This window comes from Polistes fuscatus, unplaced genomic scaffold (genome assembly GCF_010416935.1).
Source record: "Polistes fuscatus isolate 324 unplaced genomic scaffold, CU_Pfus_HIC Scaffold26, whole genome shotgun sequence".
NCBI lineage: Eukaryota > Metazoa > Arthropoda > Insecta > Hymenoptera > Vespidae > Polistes > Polistes fuscatus.
In genome coordinates, this window is record NW_025113103.1 from 1,686,129 (window position 1) to 1,708,673 (window position 22,545).

At 37.3% G+C, this 22,545-nt stretch overlaps 1 protein-coding gene across 5 annotated transcripts in view; it reads right to left on the bottom strand.

Moving 5' to 3' along the window:
- Positions 1 to 22,545, bottom strand: part of LOC122518821 (serine/threonine-protein phosphatase 4 regulatory subunit 1-like) — a 129,761-nt gene that overhangs the window by 72,905 nt on the left and 34,311 nt on the right. The window contains exons 1-2 of one of the 5 annotated variants that reach the window (XM_043637940.1): positions 4,819 to 4,922; positions 3,400 to 3,693 (exon numbers count right to left, since the gene is read on the bottom strand). The exons of 3 other annotated variants lie outside the window; for them this stretch is intronic. The gene's annotated coding sequence lies outside the window, so the exon portion shown is untranslated. Of the gene's footprint in view, positions 1 to 3,399; positions 4,705 to 4,818; positions 4,923 to 22,545 lie in introns of those variants that run through there. One more of the 5 variants, XM_043637939.1, reaches the window with a different exon arrangement.

Genomic DNA, 22,545 nt, shown 5'->3' on the forward strand with positions numbered 1-22,545 from the left:
CCTTCTACGCATCAAACGTTATAATATAACTTTTATTGGACTTCTCCGGGAAATCATTTTTATATTTATTCGATCGAACGATAGGAAAGAAAGAAAGAAAGAATGAAAGAAGGTGATGATCATCGATGAGATTACCAAACGATTCTTCTGTTAAATGTTTGTTTTTTGTTCAAAATTTTCCAAAAGACAATCTAATATATTCGGCAAATAATAAAAGGAAAAAGTATAACGCGGAAGCAGCGTACGTGAAAATCGGACAATTTGCCAGAACGAATATTTACGTCTTGTTGCGAAACGTTGCAACGAGAATCTTCGGAATATCATTTTCTCGCTGATTCAGTTTCCCGGCAAATGCGAGGAGCGTGAGTCACGCGATTCCTAAAAGGTACGCCGTTGCTCGATTTTATGAGTATTTTTATTCGATTTTTTCCTTCCTTCCTTCCTTCCTTTCTTTCACCGTTTTTCTCAAACTTCCCCAAAGTGTCTCCACGTGTTTGAAAACCTCGTTGGGAGTATTACTCGTAGTAAAGTAAAGTCGTCTTGCAAAGATTAACAACTACGAAAGAGAGTGAGAGAGAGAGAGAGAGAGAACTGGTCGTTCTTCGAAGTGTCGTCCTTGACTGAGGGAGGTCGCCGACTCGGAAAGGTCGTTTCACCTTGGCGAACACGACGATCGATGGGAACGAACGAACGAACCGAACAAACTTACGAACAGATATTTCATATCATTCGAAATAAGAACAGGGGTTAAAGAATGATTGCAAATTTATGAAACATATTTAACAAAAAATTCCAATAGAAAATGAAAGAAATTCCATTGAAACTTATGGTTGGGAGACATTTTTGTTAAACGTATTTTTATATGTAAAATAATTCGATGATGATGACATCTCGATCGAGTGTGTTAAAAGAAGAAGAAGAAGGGGAAACGTATTAAGGGGTTATACGCAGTTAGAATTTTAAAAAAATCGATTTTTTTTTTTTCATTTTCGGAATGTACATATATTTAAGTATATTCTCTGAAAATGTCAAATCGATCCGACAAATATTCTTCACTTCATGTAAACTGCAAAGAAAAATTTTTTAACTATGCGTAAACGTCTCTTCGAAACTTTAAACGCGTTTTTCTCAAAACGGTATTTTCAAAGTCGGTGATCTCGATTTTTCAAAAAACGGCTTAACCGATCGGTTTCGAATTTTTACACAATCTTCTTAGATATATTCCTCAGGTATTAAGTATAAGGAATAATTTTTACAAAATTTATTACTATTTTTTTGTAACAATTTAGAGCGAAAATTTTAGTCAAAAACGACAACTTTTTTTCAAATAGACGCCATTTCGTCAAAAATCAAAATTTTTATTATTCCTTGGTTTTAATACCTGCAATTATCTATCCTTTAAAAGAATCCACCATATTTTTTAATTTCAATAATCCAAACCGCCAAAATGAAGATCACCGCCAAACGTCTTTTTTTTAGAGGACGTTCAGGAAATCATCTACAGGAGCGGTGCAGATTAATATTTTTACATAATCGACGCGCTATTGTATTCTCAAAAGTTGGCTCTATTTGAATTACCATCACTTTTGTTTGAGAAATAAAAACTGTTTCTAGAAAAAATTCATGAAAATACGTGTTTATCGAGCCTCGCAACTGCGTATAACCCCTTAAGAGTATATAGAATGATCGTCTGTTCTGTTGACTGCAATGGCGTTAGGGATTGGCTGATTCGTGTTAACGAAAATAGAGGCGCCGTTTTGCTTCGGTAGCCCATGTCCGAAGCCACCAACCAAGCCTTATCCGTCTTATCTTTTGGGATTACGTAAGAAACCTCAACGCATCGCCCACGTCGTTGTTTTCGTCGTCATCGTGGAATGATCGACCAATAGAAAAAGAAAATGAAATAGTATTCGTGCGACTAGTTCGAATTTCGAGGATAAACCTTTGTTTTTTTTTCGGGACTAAAGAAGAAACCCCTACCTTGATGAGTGTATTATGAGGAGGGTGGGGTTTACTTGGAATTATTTTGCAAAGTTTCCTACTTCCTTCTCCAATCTTTCGTTTTCATTAGCTGAGAAAATGAAAGAGATTGGTGAAATTACAAGTAGCACGAATTGTCGTTGTTGATCGTTCGTCTTTAAATTTCCACTTCGAGTGGTTTTCGACAAAACTAAGGGATGACTGAAGCACCAATAATGTCGGGAGAATTTAAATGGATTCGCAACGGGCAATCTCTCACTCTCTCTCTCTCACGTTGGAAATCGCGAGACTGGTATATCCCTTTTGGAATACGGTTGGAGAGAAGGACGTAGGGGAGGAGGTGAAAGGGTCCCTTCCTCGAGAATTTATCTAGGAATATCTCAAATATGTGGGATAGAATATATTGATTCACGAGTTATGGACATGGTTTGTTGGACCCATTAAACGAGGCCGATTCCATGTGAACGATATTAACGTTATGGGAAGATTTCATTTCCATCGAATTAATCGTACAAACAGAAAAAAAAAATAAGAAAAAAAAAATGTTTCGTTATGGAAACGTTTTAGGTGAAAGGAGAGAGGAACGCAACAACTTCTTCTTCTTCTACTTCTTCTTCTTCTTCTTGGAATATCAAAACTGACGAAAAAGATTACACGAATGTGTCAAGAGAGTGAGAGAGAGAGAGAAGGAATGGTCGATCGGCGCCAACGTCGACTCGACGCGACTTATCGCCGGCCAATAAACGCCACGCACTGTGTACACACATGAGAAGGAACGCGTTAAGAACACAAAGAACTAACTCGATTGGCTCGTACGATTTGAGAGACTACTATTACTCGAATGATTCTACAAATAATTCTACTTGAAAAAAAAAAACACTCAATCTCTTTTTCTCGTGCAAGAAATGAAATAATATTTCGACTGGGGGGACCCAAAAAATTAAATAAATAATATTAAATATATATATATATATAGCAGATAAATTTTCTCAAATATTTAAATAATCATGATTTTTCTCAAGCACGCAACTATACTTCTTAGTTTTTTTTTCTATCATTTCAAAATCTAATCGCGAAATACACAGTAAAATATCTTTTCGAAGGATATACTCGTTGTTTTTTTTTTATTGAACGTAATAATAACGTATCCTTTGGTAGAGAAACTCTTATTTGTTTATTTATTTTCGAAGAGAAGAAGAAAAAGGAAACCAAAAAAAAAAGAAAAAAAGAAACGGAAAAGGAAACCAAAGGTAAATCTTCGTCGTTCGTAATGAAAACTCGGTTACACACCTACTTTAACGTATTTCAGCGATAATAATAATAATAATAATAATAATAATAATAATGATTTTTTTTAGAATCGGAGAGAAACGAATATGATAGGAGGAAGGCTCGTAAGCCCGTTCCCGTTTGCCTTACCTTGCCTTTTATGTTGGCTTTCCCACGTTCCACCACTTGGCTCGTTGTCGCAATGTTGTTCTCCTGGCATTTCTTTCTTTATTTCTTTCTATCTTTCCTCTTTCTTTCCTCTTTCTCTCTCTCTCTCTATCTTTTTCTTTCTTACTCTCGTTTCCACGCACTCCTCCACCTCCTCCACCTCCTCCTGCTTCACCGCGCACGACTTTTCCACGCGGGTTATCATCGCGTAGCCCCCTCGGTGCCACCCTGTTCACGTCTTCGTCACGTTTTCTTCTCGTCATCCGGCACAGTTCACTTCATTCGCATCGTCCAATTTCGTTTTTTAATATATTTAACACGGTATAATACCGGAAATATCGTAAAAATATCGATGACAATTACTTCCAATTTCAAATGATCAAATTTATATTTAAAAAAAGAGATAAAAAATAAAAAGGGGGGCCTGTAGGAGAGACGGCACTTATTTAGCAATCGATAGATCGATCGATATCGATTCGATCGATCGAAATGAGACAACGCGAACGCATGCATGTTAACGTCGACGATGATACTTCACGATTGTCGTAGATTCTCGCGGGGTACGGCACACACACACACACACACATATAGGACACACACGCTTTTCTTTTCGCACTTCCGCCGATCGTCGCGCATCCTGCCGAGCGAATGATAAAACACGAGCGAGTTTATGTGGCCTACGGATATTGTTACTATTATCATTATTTTCTAACATTTCTTCTTTTCGATAGATAAATCAAATTTTTTAATTGAAAATAAAATATAAAATTATTAACACACGTTGCAAATAACTAAAAATCGAGTGACAAGAAATTAGAAACGAAAGAATGAGTCTGCGTGTGCGCGAGCGCGTGTTGTGTATATGTGTGTGTGTGTGTGTGTGAGAAAGAATGAGAAAGAGAGAGAGAGAGAGAAGAAGAGTTTGAACGCAAGTAGTTTCGTTCTCTTATCGTTAGCGCAAATTCTTTGGCGCGTGCTCGCACGCGCACGCGCACGCGCGTTAAACTCGTGCGCGATTCGCTTCTGCGCAAGCGAAAGAAGAAGAAGAAGAAGAAGAACGTAGTTCTTAAACTAAAACGGATGGCAGCACGGTTTTGAGAGCGCGCGCGCTTCTACACGACGATGAAACTACTACACGACGATGAAACTACTACTACGACTACAACTACTACTACGACTACTACTACGACGACGACACACTGGGTGGCCCGGTGGGTTAGCGCACGGCGCAGTTAAAATGGCCGCGTACGTGTGTGTTCCCTCCCTCCTCCTCTTCTTCTTCTTCTTCTTCTTCGCGTTTCTATTTTTTTTTTATAAATATCTACGATTCTATCCCACTTCTATCTATATTTTCTTGATAAATTTCGTTAACGTAGTAGAAAAAGAAAAAAATTGTCGCACCTATAATAATCGCGCACAAAATCCTACGACGAATAAACTTGAATAATAAAAAAGTAAAAGAGAAAAAATACACTCGCGTACAGTTTCTAAATTATCGTATAATTAATAAATGTTATAATAAACGAAACGATGAAAAAGATAAATAATAATAATAATAATAATAGGGCGTAAAACCGACGATGACACGAATAATGCGTTTTTCGGAGAGGAACGATCAAAGAGTAGGAGCCACGCGCGCGAGGATTCGCGCGAGACTGTGCGCTCCTCGCGAATTCTGTGGCGCGTCGAACGCCGGATAGCGAAAACGCGCACTTCTATAGGTGTAGTAGTAATAGGTGTAGTAGTAGTAGTAAGTAGTAGTAGGTAGTAGTAGTAGTGTAGTAGGTAGTAATACTAGTAATGTAGTAGAGTAAGATATGTGTATGTGTGTGTATACTATAAAATGAGAGAATGAGAGAGAGAGAGAGAGAGAGAGAAACGAGGAAACGCGAGCGTCGCAACTCTCAGCGCCTGCTATTGGCCATCGTTCCAACTACCAGGGTAAATAGCTCTGTTCTTTGAGTGGGGGTAGAAAAAGAGAGAGAGAGAGAGAGAGAGTGCGTCGGGCCAAGTGCGCCAAGAGTGTCGTCACATCCGGTATTCGGGTGGCGCTGGCCGACGCGCCCCCGCCCAACCCCACCTCACCCCCTTATCCATCTCAGCCCTCTTTACTATACTACGCTTTCTCTATCCTTTTGCTTTGTGCGTTTGCGTGCGCGCGATAAATGCGGGCACACACGCTTTCAACGACGCGTGTACACTCGAGTAGGGTGCGGGAAGGAAAGTAGTTTACTACTACTACTACTACTATTATTACTATTACTATTACGTGTAACGTAAGTAGATTCGAGTTGGGGGCCCCTCCTTCCCGTGTGTCCGCGGAAAATTTTATCTGTTTCTTTCTTACTCCGTTATGAATGCCAGTATACGTGTATATAAATGTGTGTAGGTGTGTGTGTGTGTGTGTGTTTTACGTTTTACGTCGTCACGCTCTACGATTCAAAATCCTTTTCTGTGCTATACAGAGAAACACGTACGTGTACGATGGACCATTGATTCTACGATTTTACAATGAAATAAAATATGAAAATAGAACGAAATAGAACGAAATAGAAGAAAATCTAAACCCTAACGATGATTTCATCTTGCGGATAATATTATTTTGTTTACGTTGATTTTCATTAACGATAGATCGATCTCGTTTAATATTAATTATGAAAGTAAGCTTAAACAAATGAACAAAATGACGAACAAACAATATACCTAAAGTTCGATTAATCGTAACGATGTTTCTCATTAATTTTTCGTTGTTGTTCTATAATTGTTAAGTAGCGATGAATGACCCCGGGGCGGGCATAGGTTTCTACGTAGATACGTAGATCGGTCACGTGTAACATGACGTTGAGAATAAACGTTTGCTTGACTGCTCACATGTTGATGGACGTCACGCGCTTGCTCGTCGTCGTCGTCGTCGTTTCTTCTTCTTCTTCTTCTTCTTCTTCTTCCTCCTCCTCGTCGTCACGCATTCCGTTTCTTCATTTTTCCTCCGGAACTTAACGATACTAACCCGATCACCCCGTATACGCGTAAAAAACGTATTCGTTTCTTACTCGATTGGATTCAATATCCCGTATTACCAACACACACACGATTTTACAAAATGTATGAGAGAGTTTTTAATGCGAGAGGGGGTGGGGACATTGAGGAGGAGGTGGTGCTGGTGGTGGTGGTAGTGGAAACGACACGTAACATAAGTAAGTATTTAAATACGCTCGTACGTCAGAATATATCGTTTATACAATCGGTTATATTATGATTCTTGACGTATAGAAAATCTTTCTGTCATATACAGTAAAAGCTCTTTTTGTGCGGTGGATAGGGACGACCGCATAAAAGAAATCGTACACAAAAATATTCGCTAATTTTATAAATACTTACATATTATAAACAACTTTGTACGATATACAGTAAAACCTCTTTTTGTGCGGTGGATAGGGACCACCGCATAAAAAAAGTCGCACTTAGAAAATACATCAATTATTTGCGAAATATAGATGTGAAAATGCTTTCAATCAAATTAAATATAATTGTTAGGAGATTGTTTAAATCAGATGAACAGTGTCGCGAAGTCCGGATACATCAAGGAGACCATGTAATCAGTTCGTCCACACATGTATATGTACATTGAAAGAAAACATAAAACTTGGTAGCAACGCTGCTTAGATTTAGATACCGCATAAAAATAAAATCGCACAAAACAAATCGCACAAAAATGAAATCGCACAAAAATAAAATCGTATAAAAAAGGACCGCACAAAAAGAGGTCTTACTGTATTATAAACAACTTTGTACGATATACAGTAAAACCTCTTTTTGTGCGGTGGATAGGGACCGCATAAAAAAAGTCGCACTTAGAAAATATATCAATTATTTGCGAAATATAGATGTGAAAATGCTTTCAATCAAATTAATTAATTGTTAGGAGATTGTTTAAATCAGATGAACAGTGTCGCGAAGTCCGGATACATCAAGGAGACCATGTAATCAGAGTTCGTCCACACATGTATATGTACATTGAAAGAAAACATAAAACTTGGTAGCAACGCTGTTGAGATTTAGATACCGCACAAAACAAATCGCACAAAAATAAAATCGCACAAAACAAATCGCACAAAAAGAGGTCTTACTGTATATATCGAATGAGGATTACAAATTGAATGAATTAATAAATAAAAAGGCACGATGGGAAACGTAAAGAAAATAAACGGAAATGAGGCAAGTAAATGACGACGACGAAGAAGAAGAAGTAGCAGAAGAAGAAGAAGTAGAAGAAGAAGAAGGATGTTGTGGACGTCGGTTGCACGTTGAAACTTTCGCGTAAACACGCTTTCGGATTACTTCCCGGCTAACGCTATCGGGGGAATTATCAATTAGAATTAATTAGCAATTAAGCCAGCCGGCGGGGCCAACTTGCTGTGAGTTAGTTCGAGAAGTGTGCGTAAAAGAGAGGGATGTAGGATGACTACTCCAGAGAAAGAGAGAGAGAGAGAGAGTCGACGACTTGGATCTACTCAGACGGATTTTCATTTGACTGGATTTCGTTGGCCCAGAGCAAGAGATAGACAGGGGGAGGGGGTGAGTTTAGAGAACGGCACGAATAAACCGTACAATAATCTCGAGAAATTCTCTCACGGTTACTCTCTCTCTCTCTCATTCTTCTTCTCTCCTCTCCTCTCCGTTGTCGCGAGTCCCTTTAATTTCGGAAATCCCGGATTACCCAGCGACGAAATCGTTTCGATGAAAAAAGAAAGAAGAATTGCGAAGAAGCAGAAGAAGAAGGAGGTGGTGACAGAAGAAGAGGAGGGAGGAGAATGAAAAGAGGAATAAAAAAAAAATAGATACGCGGAGTTGAAATAAAAAAGAAGAAGAAATAAAATAAGAGAGACAAAAAACTAGAAAAATGAAGAAGATTCTTTGACGACTAGATCACCGTGTTCGAGAGTATATACTTCTCTCTCTCTCTTTCTCTTTATCTATCTGTGTATGTCATTTCGTATTCATCGTGTATCATAATTTCCCACGGTGTAAAGAGAACCGGTTTGTTTCTCCGGTACGTATCGCGAATGTGACTCACGAATTTTCTCAAGAAGATTCCATTCCTCATATTTCTGCCGTAGGAGTCTAGTTTTCTTTCTTTTTTTCTTTTTCTCTCTCTCTCTCTCTCGAAAGATCCGCTACTCTATTAAATATATGCACACGTATTAAACAACGTAACTTTGTAAATTTACGCGAGAATATGTTGGAATACACTGTATACCAACCTATCAAACCCCTACACCTCTAATTTACTACTAATAAGGAAATAAAAGTTGCAAAATAGAATGCAATATATTCATAGAAGGAACTATATTGATGATAGGAGTTATATCTCCTTTCCTCCTCTCCTCTCCTCTCCTCTCTATTACGCGTTTACCGGTGGTGATTCACGTGTTTCTCCTATCGTTGATTAGAATGAAATACTATTAAGACCTCTACGTAATATAACAATGGCGCCAACGGAATATTTTTTCAAACTTATTACACGCGCTTTAGCGTATCACGAATACTTTTCTGAATCGCTTTTATAGAACAGGAGTGGGGATGGTGAGGTAAGCGGGGGTGAGGTCGGGCCGAGGGGGGTTGTTACACGATGATAACGTCGCTGACGTAGTCCGGTAATAATCCTTATCAACGAGTGAGAAACGTTTTCGTATGCGCAATGACGTATTTTATATAGATGGGATCTTGCACCATCCTCCCCCTCCTCCCCCTCACGCCCCCACCCCACTCATTTTATATCGACGATTACATGATCGAGCAGTTTTCTTCTTTTGGTAAATTCATTTACGGATTGACATTTTCTGTTTAACCTAATACGTTGGATGATGATTAAATCAAGGATTCATTAATATTCCTCGGATAAATAAAGAACTACTACTACTACTACTACTACTGTTTGGATTGCGGAAGAGAACGCAAAGTATGAAGGATGAACAAAATGATATGTATAGATGTGTATGAATTGAAAGTAGAAAAAGAGAGATAGAAATAGGGTATATGGAGAAGAGTGTGTAACCGAGCCGTTTGCTGATCGAGAACGGAAAGGGAGAGAGTATTTTTAGCGGTTACACATTGTTGTTGACTGCTTCTTCTTCTTCTTCTTCTTCTTCTTCTCTTCTGGCGACATTGAACCGTGCGGACTCGCGAGACTGGCCTAACGCGTGTTGGCACGCCTTTACGCGAGTGTTCGATCAGAATCCACAATAGGGACGACGATGAAGACGACTACGAAGACATGGTTACGTTGAAAACACCCGGTATATATATATTTTATATTAGGTTGTCTGGAAAGTTTGTGAGGATGAAATTTGTAAGCTGAAAAATCTGAGGAGTGTGTTCTGGAATGACAGAATTTTGGAAGTTACCCTTTAAAGATGGATAAAGGTTTTTGAAACAGAATATGGTACAACAGTTATATATAATTTAATAAATAAAAATATAATTGAAATATTGAAATGCGTTGTGTTTCAATTTTTCGTCAAGATCTGCACAACTTTTCGGACAACCATATATATATTTGTACTTTATTAAAAGTACGAAGAAAATGAATTGAATCGTTGACAAGTACAAATGTGTTGAAAACACCCAGTATATATATTTTATATTAGGTTGTCTGGAAAGTTTGTGAAGATAAAATTTGTAAGCTGAAAAATCTGAGGAGTGTGTTCTGGAATGACAGAATTTTGGAAGTTACCCTTTAAAGATGGATAAAGGTTTTTGAAACAGAATATGGTACAACAGTTATATATAATTTAATAAATAAATATATAATTGAAATATTGAAATGCGTTGTGTTTCAATTTTTCGTCAAGATCTGCACAAACTTTTCGGACAACCATATATATATATATACTTGTACTTTATCAACGGTACGAAGAAAAATGAATTGAATATATAATTTAATAAATAAATATATAATTGAAATATTGAAATACGTTGCGTTTCAATTTTTCGTCAAGATCTGCACAAACTTTTCGGACAACCATATATATATATACTTGTACTTTATCAACGGTACGAAGAAAAATGAATTGAATATATAATTTAATAAATAAATATATAATTGAAATATTGAAATACGTTGCGTTTCAATTTTTCGTCAAGATCTGCACAAACTTTTCGGACAACCATATATATATATATACTTGTACTTTATCAACGGTACGAAGAAAAATGAATTGAATATATAATTTAATAAATAAATATATAATTGAAATATTGAAATACGTTGTGTTTCAATTTTTCGTCAAGATCTGCACAAACTTTTCGGACAACCATATATATATACTTGTACTTTATCAACGGTACGAAGAAAAATGAATTGAATCGTTGACAAGTACGAATGTGTTGAAATTCTACACATTTTTTAGCAAACTTATTATAATAAAGAAACGTGTAATGTGACGTTAAGGTTTGACCTAAGACTGAACGATGGTTCATAGTATCACAAGACTGTCGTATCGTATTCTTCTTTCCTTTTTCTTTTTTTAGATAACAAATTCATTGAGAAGAAACGCGAAGAGAACACCGTTCGGTGTCGAATGTACGGCACGCGCGACCCTAAACGATAACTCATTCGTTCTCTCTTTCTGATCTTACGTTGCTGTTCTCGATAGTTTTCAAGCATGTCGTTTTATGAAAGATATTCAGACACAATATTTGTGTATATTACATATGATATGTGTGTCATGGATGATAATAAAGAAAGAGAGGGATAGATAAAACGAGAGTCCCATCGAATAAGGGAAAAATGTGTTGTGATAGTTGATAAAAAATGATAGAAATAATAATAGAAAAAAGAAACAAAAAATGCAGTATACAAATCTAAATCATTCAATAGTGTATCTAATACATCTATAGAAAAATATCATTAATTTCTATGTATGTGTATGCGTTTTTGAGAGACAGATAGAAAGAGAAAGAGAGAGGTGTAACAGGGTTGATAAAAAATGATAGAAATAATAATAGAAAAAAAAAACAAAAAAATGCAGTATACAAATCTAAATCATTCAATAGTGTATCTAATACATCTATAGAAAAAGATCATTAATTTGTATGTATGTGTATGTGTTTTTGAGAGACAGAGAGAGGTGTAACAGGGTTGATAAAAAATGACAGAAATAATAATAGAAAAAAAAATGTAGTATACAAATCTAAATCATTCAATAGTGTATCTAATACATCTATAGAAAAAGATCATTAATTTGTATGTATGTGTATGTGTTTTTGAGAGACAGATAGAGGTATAACAGGGTTGATAAAAAATGATATAAATAATAATAAAAAAAATGCAGTATACGAATCTAAATCATTCAAAAGTGTATCTAATATATCTATAGAAAAATATCATTAATTCGTATGTATGTGTATGCGTTTTTGAGAGACAGATAGAAAGAGAAAGAGAGAGGTGTAACAGGGAAAGGAAACTGGTCGATGCGTTCTGAATGACGCAGACGCCCACGCATATTGACGCACGCACGTTCATCCATCCTCATCGTTCGTCGACGTTGCCTCCTCCTCGTCATCGGACAAACATTCTGAAATTACCGTCTATGACCTGCCTGCTTGCTTTTGCTTGCTTGCTTGCTTGCTTGCTTGCTTGCCACCCCAACCGAGTTTAGATCGTTCACCGAAAAAGTATTCAACGCAACGATCAAATGAATTCCAGAACGGGCTGACGTAAAACGCTTTCGTTTTTTCGATACGAGACAATAAAGACTATAAAACCCATCTATGAATTTTACCATAGTAAGCTTCGAATAGATCGATTCTTAATGAATTCATTTACCGTCCCAATCACTCACAAATTACTCACGCGTTCGTATTTCTTCGTAGGGAATGAAATCACACCTTGATAAGAGAATTATCCAATAAGATTGTGACTTACCTGTAACAAAAAAGACAAAAGAACAAAATTAATGTAAAATAAAAATTGAATTTAGGTTAGAGGGGGTGGTAAGGGGTAGGGTGGTAAGGGTGGTAGTGGTGATAAGGGTGGTAGTAGTGGTAAGGGGTACAGGGGCAAGGTTAACAACAAATAAATTGTTTTTAAAAAATGAAAATATATTATTTTATGAATTAATTTTTACCAAAGGTGTGTGTATAAAATAAATATCGAAAAATCACGTAAAGCACACAAACACACACACAACGAGTCACACCTCTCTCTCTCTCTCTCTTTCTCTTTTATTATAAATCGAACGTTGAAAAAAGATTTGAAGAGGAGACAATAGAGGGACGAGGCGCATGTAAATTTTTTCCTACAGTCGGAACGAGTATGGAGTTGCTGGTGTCTCGGGGTCAAACAAAAACACCGGCCCGCACCTGGATGAACGAAATCATTTGAAACAATGACTTGCAACACCATTGCCATTTCTGTAGATATATAAGTTTCTCTCTCTCTCTTTCTTTCTTTCTCTCAACCCTTTCTCATTACCTCCCCCTCTCTCTCTCACTAAAGCAATAAATCAAGAAGCGCGCGTGCGCGTGAATAAAGGCAAAGGAAAGAAGATTTTTGTCGGTCTTTATTAATAAAGATCTATTTATAAAACTCGTGCTTTTCTTTTTTTTTCTCTTTCCTTTTCTTTTTCTTTCTATTTTTTTTTCTTTTTATTTTTTTTTATTTCTTTTTTTTAACATCAGCCGGCTTTTATTTGCGGAAGGTCGATTTGGCAGCGAACACTTTTGGCAGCGTTATCGAAAGAAAGAGAGAGAGAGGAAGAGGAAGAGGAGGAGGAGGAGGTGGAGGGGAAACAGCGCCAGCGTATCGCGAATAGGACAATGATCTCTCGAAGGTAAACCTTCTGCTGTTGCTGCTGCTGCTGGCTGTTAAACTACACCCGATGATCCTTTGCATCGATCAGCACAAAAGAACGTTCAGGAGGATAAGCGTTGAGCTGAGGTGAGGTGAGGTGAGGTGAGGTGAGGTGAGGTGAGGTGAGGTGAGGTGCACCGTTGCCGCGATGATGCACCGCGTGATGCATCACCTGGACCCTCAGATTGATCTTCGCATTCTGTGCTCATTTATTTCTACCCCTTCACAGAAACCCTTTCAAATTTCTCAACAATTGTTCTAATCTAAATATCGTTTATTTTATCCTCCAGTTTAGGTATTAATACACGATTTACGTGTATGATTGATAACGTGCCTAATCTCACGTGTTATAATAATTTAAATGAATTTTTTATCAACCCTTTTTCGTATTGCGCGAACCAGCAACTCGAGTTAAGTGGACATTTTACAGGTACTTTAATAAACATTTATAAACAAACAAGCGTATAACAATAATCAAATATCATCAATTTATTCATTTATATGTCGAAAAAAAAAAGAAACTTTGATAAATACTACCACTCTGTAATTAGTTTTGGTTGAGTTGAAACTCAACTTTGGACACTTGAAATAGGCTACCGGGCGCCGTATCGGCGCCGCTCGAGTGCAAAGGGTTGATATAAAAAATACTTTTACTTTTTTGTTTTATATTAATATAAAAATACTTAATATATATGTCGAAAAAAAAGAAACTTTGATAAATACTACCACTCTGTAATTAGTTTTGGTTGAGTTGAAACTCAACTTTGGACACTTGAAATAGGCTACCGGGCGCCGTATCGGCGCCGCTCGAGTGCAAAAGGTTGATATAAAAAATACTTTTACTTTTTTTTTTTATATTAATATAAAAATACTTAATAGTATGCAAACGGATTGGAGAATTTATGATCAAATTGACTAGGTCAATGTTAAAAGGGATGAATTGTAATCGTGGAATGAATTGTATATGTGAATCAAATTACATGATTTAATATGTGTATGTATGAATGTATGAATGTGTCTGTGCAAAGCCCTTTGAAATGCATCTGCCACTTTACAATACTCTTTCTCATCGAATATATCTCGAAGAAAGTTGATTACAATTCCTTCTTCTACTTTACTTTGACCGATCTGGTATTTTATCTGGTATTTTAGGTTATATTTGTCAAAGTATTTAAAATAACACATAATGAAATACTAACATAAGACTTGATTAAAGAATAGCTTGGCTCGTTTCTTGTATTCGTCGTCCGATGTTTCTTTGAAAACGATCGAAGAGAAGAAGGTAAGAAGAGAGAGAGGGGGGAGGGGGGCGACAGGTGATACCTGCTTTGATGCTACCAAGAGATTATCTTCGATTATACTCGAGTAATACGAGTTCTTCTTTTTGTTTCGAAAAGGATTTTTGCGATGTACTTCGCATCGACCAACCAAGTATAATATCTGTGTGTGTGTGTGTGTGTTTTTCGGAATGATAGAAAAAGAAAAAGAAGAAGAAGAAGAAGAAGATGAAAAGTTGGTTGTTTAGGTCGTAGGATTTGGAAGGAAAAGAAAAAATTAAAAAAAATGAAAAAAAATGAAAAGAAACGGAGAATGAAGAAGAGACACGGCGGGCGAGAAAAAGTAAGAAAGAAAGAAAGAAAGAAAAGAAAAGAAGAGAAGGCAAGGAGGAGAGGCTTAAGCAGGGGGCAGCAGGTGATGCACCAGGTGGAGGACGACGGCGCGTGCGCCGTTTTGCCCCCCGTCTTCCGGTCACGTGCCCCAGTCCCAACCCCTCGCTTTTAGCCCCCTCCTTTCGAACCTCGAGCTGCTTGCTGCTTCTCCTCCTCTTCTTCTTCTTCTTCTTTCTTATTTTTTTTTTTCTTTATCCGAAAATTGCACCTTCCTTTCTATCCGATCGATTTTCAAAGATTTTCTTACAAATATTTATTATTTGTCATAACGAATAAACCACCACCACCACCAACACACACACACGCATACACGTGTATAATCGAGGCTTAAAAAATTTTTTTTTCGATTAATCTTAAAAATAACGCAGGTTATTTGAAGAATACTTGAAAATTTGTTTTCGTAATTTCAAATAATTATATCTTATGATTATTTTTCTCGAAGGATTTCGCCGGAAATAGCAGCAGTTGTTAGCAAGACACCCAAAAAGATGAAAAAAAGAGAGAGTGAGAGAGAGAGAGAGATACAGGATAGGGGCAAAAAAAGAAGGATAAAGGTCCGACGACCGTATGACTGTCTGCACGGTGTCGATTATCTTTTGTATTTATTTGGCAGGGCTTTTATTGCCTCTCCACCATCACCATCACCATCACCATCACCATCACCATCACCGAACCACCTCCGTTCGTCGTCTCCTCCTTCACTTCTTTCTCCTCCTCCTCCTCCTTCTGCTTTACTCTCTTTTTTTTCTCTCTTGTCCTAACGCAGTGGTACGAAGGGTGAACGAACAAACAGGAAGTCAGATAACCATCGACCCCTGAGCTCGATGCCTTCGAGAAACGAGTGCTCTCTTTGCAAGATCCCTTCCAAGAGTCACTATATACACTTATATATATTTATATATGTATTTGTGTGTGTCTCTCTGTCTGTATATATATGTATATAATACTTTACTTCATTGTAGAAAAAATATACTCGTAGCTATTGCCAAAACACTTTGTTAAAGATCGTTTCTGATAATACAATGTTCGATGCACTATCATCCGGTGATCGTTTTCAATGATATTTCAACGAGTATTTAGAAAATTAACATCGACATTAGCACTGATAGATACAAAATACTATGAATCACGCTTTCAAACATCCCTGCATCCATGCACAAACCAAACACACAGGTTACATATAACCTAAGTACTTATACAGAATACATACATACATACACTAATACACTATTTCGTGTTTTCAAAGAGATCACGCGTGGATAGCGTGAAAAGGCTGTTCCCTAACAAATGGATGAATAGCTAGCTAGCTAGCTAGCTAGTTACCTAGGTAGGACCGTAGTTTTATAATAAACCTTAGAGAGAACGAGATATATCTATTATTTTATTTTCAGAAAGGAACCTGCTACACTAGTCTGCGGTTTGCAATTTTTTTAATTAATTATATTTAGACGAAATATAAAAACGATCAGAAAATTTCCCTAATGTTATTGTTGATCGTAAGAAAAAAAATATCGGAATAGGTATGATTCTAAATTGGATGAAAATTTAATTCTATTTTAAAACGAATTTATTTTAATCAATGATAACAGTTGTGTAATACAATTGTTATTAAATAGGATGACAAAATTAGTCCAGATGACGATATGATAAAGTGCGTGTACTATGAGATTAGAAAATACGTGGAACGCTTAGAATGCACCTAGAAAGAGAAAGAGAGAGACTGTTTTGAGCATTAACCGGATGAATCTACGTTTGTTGATGATACCACCGGTATCAGATGCCAGGACCTTTTGTGCTTAGCTCGTGTCTAGTCGTTGGTGAAAAAAAATACTCTCCGGTGATAGTAAGCTCGAAGGATGATGATAGCATCAGACGAGTCTGATGAAAAATCTTTCTATTCCCGTACTCTTGGGTCTGGTCTGGCCGTTTACGTCATATACGCGTAAGCGTATATATCGTATATCTAATTTTATCAAACATACAAAAATACAAAACAAAACTTAAGGACACGTGTTAATCGTTAAACAAATTGTGACTGACAGTTTATAATACATTTTTCTATATTCGATTTAAAATAATAAGAATTTCAAAATTTCAGATATAAAACGAATAAAATAATTTAAGTTTATTGATCATCGAGCCAATGAAACAATACGAAGACTAATACAACGAGTCAAGAAAGTCCCTAGGAAAGACGCCAGGTTTCAAATATAAAACGAATTAAATGAATGAATTTTTCTTACAATCAACAATAACACAAAATCAAATAATTTAAATTTATTAATCATCGAACCAATGAAACAACACGAAGATTAATACAAAGAGTCAAGAAAGTCACTAGGAAAGAAATCAGGTTTCAAATATAAAACGAATTAAATGAATGAATTTTTCTTACAATCAACAACAACATAAAATCAAATAATTTGAGTTTATTGATCATCGAGCCAATGAAACAATACGCAGACTAATACAACGAGTCAAGAAAGTCCCTAGGAAAGAAGCCAGGTTTCAAATATAAAATGAATTAAGTGAATGAATTTTTCTTACAATCATCAACAACAACATAAAATCAAATAATTTAAGTTTATCGATCATCGAACCAATGAAACAACACGGAGACTAATACAATGAGTCAAGAAAGTCCCTAGGAAAGAAACAAGGTTTCAAATATAAAACGAATTAAGTGAATGAATTTTTCTTACAATCAACAACAACATAAAATAAAATAATTTAAGTTTATTGATCATCGAACCAATGAAACAACACGGAGACTAATACAACGAGTCAAGAAAGTCCCTAGGAAAGAAGCCAGGTTTCAAATATAAAATGAATTAAATGAATGAATTTTTCTTACAATCATGCAATAGCAACATAAAATCAAATAATTTAAGTTTATTGATCATCGAGCCAATGAAACAACACGGAGACTAATACAACAACGAGTCAAAAACAAGTCCCTAGGAAAGAAGCCAGGTCTGTTCTTCTTCCCCGTGGCTTCTCAAAGAAACGTAAACCCTATGCATGCGTATGCATGGGGGTATATATGTAACGTGATGCACATATACATATATACACACATGCCCAGTGTCTGTCTGTCTGTCTGTCTGTCTCTCCAGCCGATGGATGGCCACGTGCCACGTGCGTGTCAGCTGCAATACGACGAGGAGAACTTAGGCTCATTTTGGATGAGTGTTGTGTACGAAGACTGGCATCAACCACACCGTGGTTGGTTGGTTGGTTGGTTAGTTGGTTGGGCCACCTTCGGTGATATTATCGAAAGAATGAAGAAAAAGAAGAAACTAAAGAGTATGGGAGGAGGATAACACGGAGAGGAATAAAAGTGATTGCTAACTGAGGTAAAAGGAAACAGAAGAAGAAGAGGAGACTACTACCTGCGTTCGATCATTCTTTTCTAAAGATCAGAGTACTCTTAGAAATCTTAGGAGTTAGTATGGCTTTGGCACAATGCCGAAAAATCGCTTAATCGAGAGCAGATGCTTACTACTACTACTACCTTAAAAGAGGAGGAGGAAGAGAGGGACTGGTGCATTCTTTTGATCCTGCGTCGCGAAAGAAGAAATACATTAATTTGGTCGGGTTTAAAGAGCCCAGGCAGATGTTCAACCAATGAAAATTCTAAAGGAGTATCGTGTTATTTTACCTGCGAGATATATACCTGAGCAAAAAAAGAAAATAATATGCACTTAATTTTTCTACCAGCAGCTTCTACTTCTTCTTATTCTTATTCTTATTCTATTGTCATTTACGTTTGCAATGAACAAATCTGTTCTAATAATCGTGATTAGTTTTTATCGTTTAGAAATATTCTTTACCGAGATAATGGTATTAACGTTTTATTAATAAACTCAACACGTTCTCTCATACGAGTTCTATCGGGGAGGAGGAGGGAGGGGATTGTAGAATGTTCCGTTTTGTAAACTAATACCGTTTTGACAAGAAGATACTGTTTCAATAATATCTATTTTCGCGTTGACATTATTCTATGAAGCCACTGAAACGTTTAGACGTAATTGATATAATCGAATCCTTGATAATTATGGCGCACAACTTTAATTGCATCGTTTGGATGAAAAAACAAAACAAGAATCTATTCATCCTCTATCTAAAATTCATTTCCTTTTTCAAGTAGAAAAATATGCTTGTCTTCAGCTATCAAGAAAGAAACGAGGACAAACGATTGGATGCACGTTGGATTTGTCATCGCGAGTTTTATCCTTTTATCGTAAATATTTCTTCTTAGAAAGTTTGCTTTGTCTCAGACGAAATAAGAAGGATGTTAAAGGTCTGGGATGGGTGGTGGTGGTAGTGGTGGTGGTGGTGGTGGTTGGGGGAAATCGTAGGAAGCACATGTCAGGAAGGCTCGTGCCATGACGATCTAAGCTGTATCTCTGGCAAAGTTGCAGCTGCCCCTGAACCACTGCTGCAAAGCTGGCTCACCAGCAGCATCGGTGTTGGATGGTGGTGATGCCTCGCAACGGTGCTTCTTCTTTGTCGAATACACCAACAACAACAACAACAACAGCAGCAGCAACGGCAGAAGGGAGCCGTGTACTCATCGTCTTGGGCCCACGGTTGGGCCCACGGTTGGGCCCACTGGGTGCTGGCCAACGATGTCTGCTATGCGGCTGCTGACCCGATAATGAAACGAGCTCGAAAAACGAACCTGACTTTTAATATTCCTGGTGAACACCTGGAATCGAACGAACCTGCGTATTTCGTGTTTTATTTTCTTTGTTTTATTTATTTGTTATTTGTTCAATCAAATTTATCATTTTATTGATATCATTAAAAATGTTTCAAACAATCTTAAGATATTTTTTGTTTGTTTTTGTTTTGTTCTTTTTGTAGAAGAAAAGTTGAGCCATCCTTCCGTTCGATTTAGCATCCAAAGTAAAAAATCGGAAATGGAGGATGCATCGTACGTGAAAGGGAGCGACAGCTGCTCAAATAACCTAAGGTTCAAAGTCTAAGCAAAGTCGAGACGCGTGGTTTCAACGAAGACACACACTGAAGTTCTTTCTCTCGCTCACGCGAACGGTGCCAAAAGTGGTCGGCGGCAGCTTGTTAGTTAGCGGTGGTCATTGTTGTCTATCATACCTTCGGTTAGAAGTGACGAAGATTAATAAAATGTATAAAATCATATAAAATATCATACAAATAAGATGAATCAAATTACACACGGACAAATGTATAAAAAAAATACAAATACATTTGAAAGAAAAAGAAAATTGGGTTTCAACTACTGGTTTGAATGAAAAAAAATCAATCGAAGATGGGTCGTGGTAATGTTCAAATTGAGAACCCGTACCGTGGTGGGTACTGATATATTTTGGCAGCAGGGTGGCGAACGAACAAACAAAAGAGAAAGAATGAGATAGATGGATAGAGACACGGAGAAGAGTAGTGGCACGCCTGACTGGACAAATTCGATCGTTGTCGAGCGTTTGACGGCTATTGGCCAGAGAGATATATTCAGTTACCAGGCTTAACACGAGCCCCGCGTCGTAACACGATAATTGGTCGCTCCTTCGTCTTCCCCGAAGAACCCACAGAGCTACGAGACCGGCAAACGACCAACGACCAACGACCAACGATGTTCCCGGCTCTTTTGTATACCCCACTGACCTTTTCAGACGTTTCATCGGTTAAACATCGGACATTCACCATACATTAACTTATTCTTTCCATCTCTATAACCCCCATGTACTACTTCAGTGACCACATGAACAAATTTAATAACGATTTTGATGATCGTTAAAACAGTGGAAAAGTCAAGGTGTTCAGAAATATTTCAACAAGCGGACGTTTGGTGTTGCATCCAAATGTCAATTTCGTTAATTACTTTATTCTAGAGGCTTCTCTAACGTTATTTCTCTAAAATAATAATTCTCTTTCTTCTCTGCCTTTCAAACGATGGCTTGCAGGCTTACTGGCACACGGTTCAACATCATTTTCCGTTGGCTGGTAAAGGCACGAGAGGAAAACCGATTGCAAGGTAGAAAATGGAAGAAGAAGAATAAGAAGAAGAAGAAGAAGAAGAAGTGACTATAAAGGAACACTTAGCCATCGTCAGGTTTAATACGCGTCAAAAGGCAGCCGCCTCTGCTGCCGCCATTGGTTCCTCTTCTCCCAGCCTGCAGTTATTTAACGTTGTCTCGTCCAATGAATAATATCACCGAGGAGAAAGATAACCGCTGAAAAATGTCGGCCCTCGACGATTTCGAAGGGTGTCTCGTGTCGTCTCTCGCATCCTTCAAGGGACAGAAGAAGAAACAACTACTACTACTACAACTGAGGTGAAAAGAATTTTCGTTTCTTATTTGATCGTTGTTGTTCGCGAAAAGGGGAGAAGTAGAAACTTAAAAGGAAGAAAAAAGAAGAAGAAGAAGAAGAAGAAGAAGAGAGAGAACCGGCGAAGGGATTAAAAGGATCACCACCGAAAAGGGATGTTCCTAAGGATGGTTTGACATTTCGAGCAACCCTCTCTTCTCTCGCTTCTTTAAAACGAGACGTACATCTGCTCTCACTTATGTATTATCCGTTAAATGTTTTCAAAACTTGTCTTTAACAATTCTAAGAAGATACTACTACTATTACAACTATTACTATTACTACTACTACTACTACTACTAGATGCTTCTTAATTCATCTTCCTTTCCTTTAGGAAAGTAGAAACGTCGATGACAAGAAATTCAGAAAACGTCGCAGAAAACACCCCATCACCATCGGCACACCATCACCACCACCATAGCCACCACCCCCTTCCGGACGAGAGAACTTGGGAGATTATTCCGGGGCGGGCGTCATTTCCGCGTGGGCGTGTGCCCTCGAAGGGTGGTGAGACGTAAGAGAGACGAGAGGGGGAATGGTACCCCATCGTCTAGCCCCTAGGATTCCCCCTCTTTCTCTCTCTCTCTATCTTCATCCCTTCAGTTTCTCTTTTCAACCCTCTCGACAAGTTTGGACTCGTTGTTGATCGGCAGACTCGACAGCTGGGGATGGGGATGGATTTTTGGAATTCCAGGTGGTACCTACTACTCATTTCGTAAACGGACTCTTCCAATGAAATTTATTTCCACAACATGCCTACCCCCCCTCTCTATCTCTCTCCCTATTATATACACCTCGAGATAATATAATCATTGAAAAAATATTTTATCGCGAATAAATATCATTGAACGATTTTAGGATAAAAAAATCAATTAGAAAATTAATTACAGTTATAGATTTTAAATTCATAAGTTTAAATGCGCGTTATACTTTCTAAGTTTTTTTACCTGAGTACAATGATTGTTGCAACACGAAACCTATAATAAATAATAAACCTAATTTAATATAATAAATAACTACTAATAACTTAACTAATATAATATAATAAACCTATAACTCTACACATACATAAATACATACATACATAAACAGATCCGATAAACTGTGAGAAGAAAAAGAGAAATAATATAAGTGGTGTACAGATATTTTTGTTCATCCTTAGCGGCAAAGGGCGCCCCAGGAACGGGCCCCAGGAACGGGACCCGAAGAGGATGCATCGGAATCGTCGTAGAGGTTCGAGGGTAACAAACGCGA